Below are 12520 nucleotides of genomic sequence, written 5' to 3' on the forward strand. Positions count from 1 at the left end.
CCATCCCTCCCCAGTACAAGGATATAAACTCTATATACTGTATAATGGTGATGTCCATCTCTCCCCAGTACAAGGATATAAACTCTATATACTGTATAATGGTGATGTCCATCTCTCCCCAGTACAAGGATATAAACTCTATATACTGTATAATGGTGATGTCCATCTCTCCCCAGTACAAGGATATAAACTCTATATACTGTATAATGGTGATGTCCATCTCTCCCCAGTACAAGGATATAAACTCTATATACTGTATAATGGTGATGTCCATCTCTCCCCAGTACAAGGATATAAACTCTATATACTGTATAATGGTGATGTCCATCTCTCCCCAGTACAAGGATATAAACTCTATATACTGTATAATGGTGATGTCCATCTCTCCCCAGTACAAGGATATAAACTCTATATACTGTATAATGGTGATGTCCATCTCTCTCCAGTACAAGGATATAAACTCTATATACTGTATAATGGTGATGTCCATCTCTCCCCAGTACAAGGATATAAACTCTATATACTGTATAATGGTGATGTCCATCTCTCCCCAGTACAAGGATATAGTATACAGAATGATCACTTCTCTCCCTCCCCGATATATAAGATGGTAACGTCCATCCTTCCCCCTTAGTATCTGCTGGCAGTGATCGGACTTACCGGACACACCCTTGTCAGCAGTGATCGTTGGCCGGATCTCGGTCCAGGGGGGGGTCGGGTGTGTGTGTTCCCCGGCTACACTCCGGGCACAGCACCATCACCAGGTGAGATCGGGGGAGGGAGGGATGGAGGTGATCAGCTGACACCGGGCACACCGCACACACATCGCTTCCTTCCAGCTGTGCAGTGTCATGTAAGCTGAGCGCTGATTGGCTGAAGCAGCGTCTTCCTCAGTGCGGCCTGTCTCCTCCCCTGTGATATGATGTGTCTCCCAGTGATAGCACAGTGGCTGTGGAGTACTGAGTGCTGAGTACTGAGGGCTCGCTGCTCTTATCACACACTGTCCACACTGAGCAGCCGGCTACACCACATTCTTACTGGCTGCCTCCCAGCACAGCTCTTTGTCTGCTCATAGAACAGAGTGTTTGCTTTAGTCAGTCACCTTACCCTGTGAGAGCACAAAGCCCATTCTTCTCATTATTACTTTTCCTTCATGGTGTACACAGGCTCTGGGCTTAACCCTTCATGTCATAGGAGAGCTACCTGAAAATATCAGGGGGTCCCCTTAGACACCTCACATCCCCCTTCTGTACACCCAGCAATAGCACACCCAGACCAGTGTTAATTTCGTCGACTAAAACCGACTAAAACGTTTTAGTCGACTACATTAACACAATTTTAGTCGACTAAAATGCGACTAAAACTAAAACAATTCAGATAACTAAAATACGACTAAAACTAAAATGGCATTTTAGTCAAAAGACTATAACTAAAACTAAATCGAAATTTGCTGCCAAAATTAACACTGGTTGCATGCTCAAAGCTTAATACCATAAATAATAACATATTAGATTTTTCACTCCAGGACCAGCAGTAGTATATAATGAGTTTGGAAATTGTTGAGAAATGCTTAAATAATGCATTACAAATTACAATTGAACTACTCCCATTCAATTATAGATGACTAAAATGAGTTTTAGTCGACTAAAATGTACTGGAGTTTTAGTCGACTAAAATGTACTGGAGTTTTAGTCGACTAAATACGACTAAAACTAAAACACTTGCAGAAGGCTAAAATGGGACTAAAACTAAAATGCCATTTTAGTCCTAAGACTTAGACTAAAACTAAATTGAAATTTGCTGCCAAAATTAACACTGACCTAGACTGCCAGCAGATTTCAATGGAAAAGTTTCCATAACAAAGTTTAGTAGGATGATAGTAATACTTCCTACCTGCTCCTATCCTGAGCAATGCACAGGAACACCTCTCTTCTCTGTAGGTTGGGAGGAATTCTAATGCCTCATACACACTACTAGCGGGTTGAACAAAATAAAAAGCGACACCTCAGGTTAGAGCCGTTGTACTAACAATCCGATGTTAGTACAGCTCTCCCCTGCTGAGCTATTGTGTCCTGACAGGGGACCCATTGGCTGAGAGCGCCGATCAGGAGCCAGGCAGCAGACCCTTTTCGGTCATGACCCTTTGACAGAAACCGAACGGCCAGCTTCTGTCATAATGGCTGCCGTACACATAGGGTAAATGTCGGCCGGTTTCTATTGAACCAGCTGATGCCACCTGACATTCGGCCCATGTGTACTAGGCTTTAGTACAGCCTGTCTAAACCTGTTCAACACAGAGGAAGCCTTAACCACTTAAGCCCCGGAAGATTTTACCACCTTCCTGACAGGGGGTATTTTGCAATTCGGCACTGCGTCATTTAACGGACAATTGCGCGGTCGTGCGATGCTGTACCCAAATGAATTTGACGTCTTTTTTTCCCACAAACAGAGCTTTCTTTTGGTGGTATTTGATCACCTGTGCGATTTTTTTGATCATGCGATATAAACAAAAAAAGAGCGACAATTTTGCAAAAATAACAATATTTTTCACATTTTTTTTATATGAAATTCCCCCAAAAAATGTAAAAATCAAAATTTTTTAAAATTTCTTGGCCAATTTGTTTTCTGCTACCTATGTTTGGTAAAAAAGAAAATCACAATAAGCGTATTTTGATTGGTTTGCGCAAAAGTTATAGCGTTTACTAACTAAGGGAAAGATTTTTGTCATTTTTGTTTTTTTTTTTAACGAGTAATGGCGGCGATCTGCGATTTTTTCGCGGTACTGCGACATTGCGGCGGACAGATCGGACCCTTGACTGACATTTTTGATACTTTTGGGGGTACCAGTGACATTACTACAGTAATCAGTGCTATACATATGCACTGTTACTGTAAAAATGACACTGGGCGGGAAGGGGTTACCTTTATTGGAGAGGGAGGGGTTTAGTGTGTCCCTAGGGGCGTGTTTCTAACTGTCATTGGATGTGGCTGTGTGTGTAACAGCACAGATCAACAGTCCTACATAGCAGGACCGAGTGATCAGTGCTTTTACACAGGGGAGAATGACAGGCGGCTTTGTTTACATTAGCCGCCTGCCTTTCTCCCTCTCTACCTGACGATCGCGAGTGACCGGCGGACATCAGGTCCGCCGGTCACACGCGCCGGCTTCGTCGGGTACGAGCGGGGGCGGGAGCGCACCTCCGGCGGCGCGCGCTAGCCCCCTATTCGCTCCCAGGCTAGTGACGTACCGGTACGTCACTTTGCCTGGGAGGGGCTGACCGCTGCCGTATATAGTCGGGCGGCGGTCGGCAAGTGGTTAAAGAGGAGTTCCGGCCTATTTTGCAACTTTAGTGATTCCTGGAGTGCTCGCTATGCTGATCAACAATTGGGCATTTTAAATTTTTTTCAGGGGTCCCTTACCTTATTTTCAGGGCATTTTTGATTGTACTTCCTCCTTCTGCCCCCTCTGTGGACATGACTGCCGATATCACTTCCGCCTTTGCATTGCATCCTGGGAGCTGTTTGTCATCACTCCCAGGAGGCTGGAATCAGGAAGAACTCCCAGAACACTCCCTGAAATCCCTGGAATCAGGAAGAAGGACACAGCAGATTACACTGCTGCTTCAGATGCCCACATCTAAGATGGCTGCGCCCAGACAGCGTTTTTAAAAGTAAGATTTTGACTAAAATCCAATACTGTACACCTTGTAAGATGAGAATAGCGGTTCTGTAAAGGGCGATGGATTAGTATTATAGAGGCATTTTTAGTTAAAAAAGGTATTTGAGGCTGGAACTCCGCTTTAAATTAACTTTTCAATCTCAGGGAACCCTTCCCAAAAACGAATATATCTACAACTCATGATACATTAGTGTGATGGTCATTGGAAAGAATTCCCCCCTCACACTTGTGGTCTTTGGGAAGAATTACCCCCTTACAGATAGCTAAAAAGATCAATGGTGAGGGGGCGTGACTTGAATGGAAGCACATTAGGGGAGCTCCTGAGATCTCTCAGTTCTTGGCAAATTATCCCCACGATTTGGACTCTAGAAATGGGCAGACTAATCCACACAGGACCCCAAGCAAGATCAGCAATTCAATTACCTCTTCGACACATAACATATCGGACCTGTTCAAAAATCAACCCGGCACACAAGGCAACGTGGCGGGAAGCAAGATGGCGCTGGTTCGCCTCAAGGAGGATATCAGTGAGGAGTAACTGTCGGAGGAGGCAGGAAGGGACACGCGTACATCAAACCCACTTACCTATGCTGACATGTCGGGGTTCTCAATGGACATTAAAGCAATCTTTTCTGCAGCCATTATGGATCTTAAAACCAATTTACTGGTCCTCACAGAAAAACGATCCTCTGTAGAAACGGCGGGTAAACACAGGGACAAAGCTATCAACAGGCTGGAAAGAGTCCCTGTCTCACACTCACTTTATTTTATCGAAACGGACAGGCATTTAGAGGATTTGGACAATAGAGGAAGGAGGAACAACGTTAGAGTTCAGGGAATCCCTGAATCTGTGGGAAAAGATCATATTATACCAGCTTTTCAAAGGGTCTTCAATAGCCTTCAAGAAAGGCCTGAGGATTTTCAAATAGGCTTCATACGAGCTCACAGAGCTTTGTGGGCTAGGGGCACTGACACCGCTCCCCCTCGGGATATCATATGCTGCCTCCAAAGCTTCCCATTAAAGGAAGAAATAATACTTAAAGCTAGAAGCAATGATCAAATTATTTTTAAGAGAGAAGAGAGAGAAGGACATGAGATATTCCTGGAGATTTCCCTCAGCCCTGATGGTCAGCCATAATGGGAAGCAACACCTTTTACGCACCCCAGCTGATCTACCTGACTTCTGCGAGACACTACAACTACCCCTGATGAATTTATCGGATTGGTACCTCCTGTCACCCCTAGAGAGAAGTCTGGCGCAATCTCCTCTGGCTACACCCAAAAAAAGACATGCGAAGAAGCTGAAACATTCCAGACCGGATGGACCCAGCACAGGAACGCCTAGGCATTACTCCTCGAAGAACCATGATGACAGCTAAATGTAAATTATAAACAGTCTGGAGATATCACCATTTCTACCTTTTGGGCCGTACTGTTTCTGTCTCCTCAGTTTAGGACTAAACTGCCTTCATTTTGATGCACAGTGACATTCCCCTGACCCCCTTAAAATTTTTTTTTTTTTTTGTGGTTCACCCATACAATTTAGCCTGTCCATTCTGTCCTTTTTTTCAGCTCCCGCTTTTATTTATTTTTATTTTTTTGCCTTTTGGAGTTATTGCAGCATAACCTATTCAGAGCAAAGCGGGAGGGTTTGCGGGTGCTAGGGGAGAGGAGTAGAGAGGAAGAGGGGAGATTTTGTACCCCCCCCCCCTCTTTTTTTTTTTCTTTCCTCTCTCTCTTCCTCCCCTTCTCTGCTTAACCTTCCTTGGGTTAAGAGCATTGTTGAGCTGCTGAGATCGTATTACTCTGTTACTACTAGATAAATACTTCAATTATTCTTAGACGCATTTAATTCTGCCGGTACTTCCCATTCCCCTACCGAAGTCACCCAGGTGGGCACTTGTAGTACACTTGGGTCACTACTTAAGTGCCTTGTGTTAGAACTTGTCTACTCAAGGCGTTTTACTGTTTCTCATAATCTCTCTTGATCTTTTCCTACTACCTGTACTTTTCAATACTTTTCTTATCTCATTTCTAGTTCTTTTCCAACTCTACTTCAGAGAAAGTTAATTTATTCAATAGACCACATATATACTAACGGCTTGTTACAGATTTCTTTTCAGAACTGAGATACCAAGCATTCGCTCTGTGCTTCAGCAATGGCCTACTTCACGCTGGGACAATGTCCTGTGGTGGTGTCACATAATGTGAGAGGTCTGAATATCCCAGAGAGAAGATCCACTGTCCTGAGGAAACTCAGAAAAGGTAGGCCGCATTTTGTCTTCTTACAGGAGATACACTTCAAAACAGGCCAGATCCCCAGGTTGACCGACTCCTTTTTTACCAGGGCTTATCATGCAATGAATGACTCCTATAAATCCAAGGGTGCAACAATCCTAGTGAGTAGGGAGGCTTCCCTTGAGCTAATAGACTGACTGACTGATCAAGATGGAAGATATGTGTTCCTTAACCACTTTACCACCGGAGGATTTTGCTGTCTTACGTCCAGGCCACTTTTTGCGATTTGGCACTGTGCGACTTTAACTGACAATTGCGACGTCGTACCCAAACGAAATTTGCGTCCTTTTTTTCCCACAAACAGAGCTTTCTTTTGGTGGTATTTGATCACCTGTGGGATTTTTACTTTTTGCGCTATAAACAAAAAAAGAGCGTAAATTTTGAAAAAATAACAATATTTTTCACATTTTTTTATATGAAATTCCCCCCCAAAAAAATGTAAAAATCAAAATTTTTTTAAATTTTTGGCCAATTTGTTTTCTGCTACCTATGTTTGGTACAAAAAATTACAATAAGCGTATTTTGATTGGTTTGCGCAAAAGTTATTGCGTTTACCAACTAAGGGAAAGATTTCTGTCATTTTTGGTGTTTTTTTAACGAGTAATGGCGGCGATCTGCGATTTTTTTTTTTTTTTGCGGGACTGCGACATTGCGGTGGACAGATCGGACCCTTGACTGACATTTTTGACACTTTTGGGGGTACCAGTGACATTACTACAGTAATCAGTGCTATAGATATGCACTGTTACTGTAAAAATAACACTGGCAGGGAAGGGGTTAATTTTATTGGAGAGGGAGGGGTTAATGTATGCCTGGTGCTTACTAACGTGTGTGGGGAGAGGTGACTGAGTGACACAGGGACAGATTGCAGGTTCAGCTATGCCGCCCACAAGGGGAGGAGTCCAGCAACGTAGGTCTACGTCGCTGGACGGGAACGAGCCACTGTGCCGCAGTAGAGGCACAGTGAGCGGGGGTAAAGTGGTTAAAGCAGAGTTCCGGCCACAGAATCGTTTTTTTTTTTTTAAATAGCTCCCAAACCGTGACCCACCGCCCTTTATGTATCAGCTAATCCGGTTTTATACAGTTAAATAACATTTAGGCAATCATAAAATCTTACTTTATATAATGTTTGCAGAGCGCCGCCATCTTTGCCTGGGTCATCCGAGTCCGCAGTGGGGAAATGTCTGCCCTGCTTCCTGCTTCTAGAGGGAGGAGGCCGGTGAATCCAGTGCGAAATCTCGCGCATGCCCAGTACTATGCGATCGGCATAGTATGTGTTTCCATAGGGACGGCAGCGTCCGCACTGGGCTCCGCCTAACATCGCGTCATTACCTGTTTGGAAATAACGCGATGAGAGGAGCGGCCGGCCGCCTATGTCACTGCCCATTGCATCCTGGGAGCGACGAGTAAGAGCTCCCAGGACACATTGCGGGACAGGAAGTGACGACGCTGGCCGCGGCCGAGGAAGGAGGAAGTGGAAGGAAAGGTGAGTATATTACCTTCTGAAAAAAGGTAAGTAAAAAAAAAAAAAAAAAAAAAAAAAACGGGAATATCCAATTCTTGTACCGGTGACAATAAGGAAGCAGATGCCATAAAATCTAAAGTAACGATTTTGTGGCCGGAACTCCGCTTTAAGGGCACTTATAATGGTACTACTGTTACCTTGGCAAATGTATACTTCCCTAATACCTCACATTTGACGTTCTGTAAAAAAATGATAAAAGATCTAGAGGGATTTGCGTCCGCACGCATAATTCTAAAGGGGACTTTCATATACCTCCGGACCCCGTGACCGGCATGTCCTCAGGGAAAACGTACATCACTTACAAAATACTCAAGTCCATCAAAAAATGACTACACTCCCAACAACTGATAGACTCGTGGAGACTCTTGAACCCGGAGGGTAGAGATTATACATTCTATTCTACTCCACACGACAAATACTCACATATTGTCTATCTCTTCATGTCCCAAAGAGACCTACTTAAACTCACAGAGGCAAATATCAGGTTTCAAACCATATCAGATCATGTACCAATTTCAATTTCCATTGATCTAGGCCCCACTACGCATAAAACCCCCAATTGGTGATTAAACTCGGCATTACTGACTGACCCCAATCTGTTACCTAATGTCTCTAATGCACTTACGATGTTCTTCGAACAAAATGTGACTCCAGATATGGATCCTCTAATGATTTGGGAAGCCAATAAGTGCTATATCAGAGTGCAATCATTTCAAAATTGGAGCCTGGCTTAAAAAAAAGGAAAAGAGCTAGAAACTACACGTCTAAGTGACAAAATCAGGAAGTTAGAAGAACTTCATAAACGCTCCCTAACCTTACAGTCAGCACAGGAACTACTGGACACCAGAAAATCCTTGCAACAATTGCTGGATTCTAAAGCTAAACGTTTCTTATTTTTCAAAAAGAAAATATATTGCGAATCGGACGGCAAGACAGGCAGATTTCTAGCTAGAGCGTTAAGGGAAGCAAATAACATTCATATTATAGCTGCCATTAAAAACCAAAATGGGAAATTAGACAAGACAACAGATAAAATGCCGAACACTTCCATAGACATTGTACAAACCTCTACAACCTTCCTAAGCAACACAAGCCAAAAGGGTTAGTGGGGAACAGAGTGCAAATCATTCAAGACTATCTCACTAATAGTAATATGCCAACCCCTAATGAGACAGATGCTACATCCCTGGATAGACCCATAGATGAACAAGAAATCTGTGAGGCTATTGCAAACCTAAAAATGGGTAAAAGTCCAGGACCAGATGGGTTCACATCAATCTATTATAAGACTTTTGTGGATACCTTAGTAGGACCCCTTCAAACAGCATTCAACTCACTAACAACATTGAGAGAGGTATCTCCTGATTTTCTAACAGCCCACATCACAATTATACCCAAGAGAAATAAAGATCCCACAGATTGTGCCAACTACTGCCCTATTTCACTTCTAAACTTGGATGTGAAGCTCTTAACAAAAACCTTAGCTACCAGGATTAAAACAATACTTCCCGACCTAATAGGTCTTGAACAAGCAGGTTTTATGCCTGGCAGGGAAGCAAAGGATAATGTTACCAAATCTCTTAATCTGATACATGTGGCCTCTGTGGGGAAGTTTGAGGGCCTTCTCCTGTCTACTGAGAAGGCCTTTGACCGTGTGGCATGGGACTTTATGATGGAGACGTGTAAATATGTGGGAATGGGACAACAAATGCTAATGTGGATCGCTTCCCTTTATATGAGTCTGTCGGCCAAGCTCAAGGTCAATGGATCCCTTTCTGAGAAAGTAGTTGTTTCTAATGGTACCAGACAAGGTTGCCCACTTTCACCACTATTATTCATTCTTTCACTAGAACCCTTCATCACAACAGTCAACGCTAACCCGATATATCCCTTACAAGATCGCTGCCTATGCGGACAATCTACTTTTCTTTCTGACCAACCCACACGTCTCGATCCCTGTCCTTATGCAGGAATTCTCTTTTTACGGATATATTTCAAACCTCAAAATGAATTATTCCAAATCAGAGGCCATGAACATCAATCTACCCCCACAGGATTTGGAAAGTATGAAAGAGAATTGCTCATTTAGGTGGGACACCGCCAACCCTACAATATTTAGGGATAAGGTTAGCACCAAATCTCCGCTCACTATTCGAATATAATTTCCCTCTGATTCTTAAAAATATTGAAAGAGACCTGAAGAGCTGGCATCTCAAACACTTCTCCTGGTTTGGTCGAGCTTCCATTATTAAAATGACGGTTCTACCTAAGATCCTGTACCTTTTTCGTACTCTTCCTCTTAGGATACCACAAAGTTTCTTTGGGACCCTCGGATCTATCCAACTTAGATTCCTTTGGGCACACAAAACACCCAGAATAAATTCAACCTACTGACATCACCTAAGGAGGAAGGTGGATTAGGCATTCCAGATTTCAGATCATATTATCACGCTCCACACATTACGAGGATCATAGACTGGCATTGCCACGACAGGTCCAAGAATTGGGTTACTTTGGAATCTTACCTGTGCCCGATCAACTTAGAATTCTCACCCTGGGTCCCGTGGGAAAAATACACAGATGTGCTTAAAAAAACACCCACTTATCAGTAATACGTTGTAAATATTCCATTACTTAACAAAAAAGACGAATCTCTCGTCTGTCTGGAGTCCTATCACCCCCATCAGAGGTTACTCAGATTTCCCCCCAAGCATGGAGAATCGCTTTTTGCACACCTTGGTGGGAGGCAAACCCATGTTGACAGGGGACGGTTTTCAGTCCGAAAGGGTAAAAGACCTTTCAAAACTCAAACAAGATCTTCACCTCCCCCATCTGGCCTTCTGGACATATTTTCAGATTAGGAGTTACATATTGGATAGGTGTCGTAGACCCCACTTTACGAGACAGTTGACTGAACTGGAGTCGATCTGCCTGGGGGCAGGACCAGTGAATAATGTGACCTCTAAATTGTATAAATTGCTTCAGGTATCACAGGGGCCAAAAGGGGGGAAGCACAGAGCATGCTAGTGGCAAGCTTTAAATGCAGATATATCGGAGAAACATTGGAGGAAGGCTTGTATATTGTCCCATAAATGTTATCTGAGCACAAAAAACGCAAGAAACGACGTACAAGCTTTTAAGCAAATGGTATATTACTCCGGTGAAACTACACAAGTGGTACCCACAGGCTTCAGACAGATGTTGGAGATGTCATACGGAAGAAGGCTCTATGCTTCATATTTGGTGGCATTGTTCCATGATCAGCCCTTTCTGGTCCAATATTGGGAAAATGATCGGGTCTATTGTGGATACGAATGTGAACCTCACTGCTGAACTGTGTTTGCTTCATGTCACAGATATTCTATTTAAGGCATACAAAAATTCTCTACTGAAATACCTTCTGAATGCTTCCAAGTCCTTAATACCCATGCATTGGAAATCATCACATGTACCCTCAGTGGTAGATTGGCTACACATGGTTTCAGCTATCTGTGACATGGAGGAAACAGTGGCCCATTCGAATGATAAAGTACATCAATTCATCTAAACTTGGTCTCCGTGGTTCACTTTTTAATATTCACAAACTTTCCTTAAACTGAAGGTGCCATGAATGAGCGAGGATTAGGCTTTCTTATTTATTTACTCAAATTTTCCTAGCTGATCTTACTTTTCCTTTCATTACTTGTCTTAGAGAATCACTCTCATGATACATTGTAATAACTCTGGTTTTTCAATGATGATACCCACAAAGTTACATGCCGATTTAAGTTGGGCAAACTAGGTGGTTAGGATATTTTTCTGGTTATATGATATTCCAACTTTGACCAAAATGTTCATTTGTTATGTTGGTAAATATGCTTGTTCATTCTTTTGTGAAAATTGGCTTTGGAGTTCCTACATGATTCTTTATCTTTGTCAGCTTTTCATCTGACTTCATAAACTTTTAATGAAAAAAAAAAAAGATCAATGGTGTCAGTGTGAACTTATCTGAGAGGCAGAAATTGCTGAAGAAACCCCTAGCAGGAACCCTGGTTGAGAAACCCTGTCTTAGTATGTCCTCATGTTCATGTTCAAGGAGTTGAGTTTCTCAGTCAGGGTTCCATGGAAATAAAAAATATAAAAATATCCGCGCTATACAATTGAAAAAAAACCTTTTAGGAACCATAAAGGTTCACAGAAAAAGGAGGTTCAAGTAGCCAGCTATGCATAGACAAGAGCATAAAATAAAGTATAAAAGTTCATAAGCAGCGCTTGATAGAAGGGAAAATCCACCACCTTCAGTGCGTCTGATAGCACATACCACCAACATGTGATCTCTCAATCTCCTTACCAGAATGAAGGTGAAAAAAGCATGTAGCAAGTGTCGGCAGATGATCAACCCAATGATATGTCAGTCCCCAATTGCAGCTTTAAACCAATCAACAGGGATAGTGTAATCCGATATAACTCTCCAGACAGCAACTCAGATGTAAACCAAGAGGGATAAAGGAGATCTCATAGTGCAGTATGTTCAATAACTTTTAAAATGTATTTGCAAACATATTTACAAAAGCAGATAAAATCCAAGCATTAAAACATTTCAGAAATCCCGGGTCATTCAGGATCCATGGAAGCCTAAGGTTCCTCCAGAGGTTGCAAGGGGTTCCTTGAACAATGAGACTCTTCTGCCTCTAAGACAGGGGCGCACCCGCAGGGCTTCCAATTGCTGCCCCGCTGTACACCTGGATAGGTACACCCCCGCCACTCTTCCTATCCAGCTTCTTTCTGCTGCCCGCCTGTATGCTCTTCTGCCCCCATGTGCTATTTCCTGGCTTCCTTGTCCCCTCCACCTCATCCCCTCCAGCTCTGCTCCTCTGGGTCCCCTCTCCCGCAGGCCGCTGTGGGGGATCTGTCAGAATGCATAGCAGGGAAGGAGCCGGTAAATGTGTCATTTACCAACCCCTTCTTTCTCTAAATGAATCCGTACCATTTACTAACTCTGTCCATTTATAACTGAGGCATGGCAAACTGTGCTTCAG

The 12520-nt window shown here is 43.1% G+C and overlaps 1 protein-coding gene across 1 annotated transcript in view; it reads right to left on the reverse strand.

The window, feature by feature from the left end:
- ORAI2 (ORAI calcium release-activated calcium modulator 2) overlaps positions 1-841 on the reverse strand; it is a 98748-nt gene extending 97907 nt beyond the window's left edge. Inside the window, exon 1 of the mRNA XM_082247730.1 lies at positions 661-841. The gene's annotated coding sequence lies outside the window, so the exon portion shown is untranslated. The remainder of the gene's footprint in view (positions 1-660) is intronic.
- Positions 842-12520: the final 11679 nt, after the last annotated feature.

Source organism: Pelophylax lessonae (genome assembly GCF_965119305.1).
Source record: "Pelophylax lessonae genome assembly, chromosome: 2".
In the NCBI taxonomy this organism is placed as follows: domain Eukaryota; kingdom Metazoa; phylum Chordata; class Amphibia; order Anura; family Ranidae; genus Pelophylax; species Pelophylax lessonae.